This window comes from Hylobates moloch, unplaced genomic scaffold (genome assembly GCF_009828535.3).
Source record: "Hylobates moloch isolate HMO894 unplaced genomic scaffold, HMol_V3 SCAFFOLD_2, whole genome shotgun sequence".
NCBI classification, from domain to species: Eukaryota; Metazoa; Chordata; class Mammalia; order Primates; family Hylobatidae; genus Hylobates; species Hylobates moloch.
Window position 1 is genome coordinate 138,263,453 of NW_026652277.1, and position 1,474 is coordinate 138,264,926.

Here is a 1,474-nt window from a genome sequence, read left to right on the forward strand (position 1 = left end):
ACTGGCCTCATAGAATGAGTTGGGGAGAAGGCCCTCCTCCTCAATTTTTTGGAATAATTTTAGTAGCAATGGTACAAGCTCTTTTGTGTACATCTGGTAGAATTTGGCTGTGAATCCATCTGGTCTTAGGCTTTTTTTGGTTGATAGGGTATTTATTACCGGTTCAATTTCAGAGTTATTGTTGGTCTGTTTAGAGATTAAATTTCTTCTTGGTTCAGTCTTGGGAGGGTGTATGTGTCCAGGAGTTTGTAAAAATATGAAACACTTCATGAATTTGCATGTCATCCTTGTGCAGGGGGCAGGCTAATCTTCTCTGCATCTTTCTAATTTTAGTGTATGTGCTGCCAAAGTGAGCACTAGAAGATTTCAAAAGATAAAGACATATTGATTAGTAGTGATACATTTGTTGGCTCAAGAAACTGTTATTCCAATCTTAGAGGTGTCCTATCCAAAGTTCATATATAAAATATAATCTGAAGCATCTTAAAATTATATGGCTACTTTAAAAAATAATTTAAAATATCTGTCCTAATTACCAGACCGGTAGAAATAGGCATATATTAAGTGGCTAATATCTACTTGATGGATTAAGTTATTTTGGGATAAAAATTTTGTTGTTTTATATGAGCTCGGCCTCTGGTAGTAAACTGCATACCTATTTTGTTTTGCTAGTCTTTTGTCATTATGCACTTTAATTTTTACTTAACAATGGCAAAGAAAGCAAGAAATTACTTGTCAGCAAATGATGTTAACAAATGGTACTGAGACACAGAAATTATGAAATAAATATAAAATGATGTATTATAAAAATATTTATGTTTTATTTCATGCTGGTGAAAGTTTGTAGAATGATTAACATTTTTTTCTTAGCATGTTTTGTTTACAACTTTTTGCTACTCTCGTATTAGAAACATGTAATGTGTTTTAATTTTACTGTTTGTTTTTAGTAAGCAGTTCTCAAATTTATGTGCCTCAAAGCAATGTAATTTTGATTTTTGTTCAAGTATATTTCCTTCACAGACTGACAGATATCTCTACTCATTGTAGTTGGTAAGGAACCCAAACAGATGGAGAATCCGCCATGTAAACTATATCCCTCTCTATGTCAGTCTCACACAGGCAATTACATATTATTGGAAACAATATACAGAATTTATTTACCAGAATTACATGGAACCAGCACATACTTACAAAGGAGCCAGAAAATGCAATCCTACCCTTATTCCTGGAAGATATACAGGTGGAATTATTTTGGTGGCATCAAAATGGCTACTACATTGTTCATTATATTTTTTGTTGTAATAACAATTTATATGTATTGTAAGTTAGCATAGTGTAGTGATTACAAGTATATATTCTAGAGCTTGAATACTGGATTTTAAATTGTGTCTCTGCCATTTAACTAGCTGTAAGTTCAACTCTCTGTTTTTTAGTTTTCTTGTCTGAGTATTTTGATATTTCTATAAAGCATCGT

The 1,474-nt window shown here is 32.2% G+C and overlaps 1 non-coding gene across 1 annotated transcript; it reads right to left on the reverse strand.

Moving 5' to 3' along the window:
- Nucleotides 1-250: 250 nt before the first annotated feature.
- LOC116477110 (U6 spliceosomal RNA) lies at nt 251-357 on the reverse strand. Its single transcript, XR_004250355.1, has one exon. It is a non-coding gene; the product is annotated as a U6 spliceosomal RNA (small nuclear RNA).
- Nucleotides 358-1,474: the final 1,117 nt, after the last annotated feature.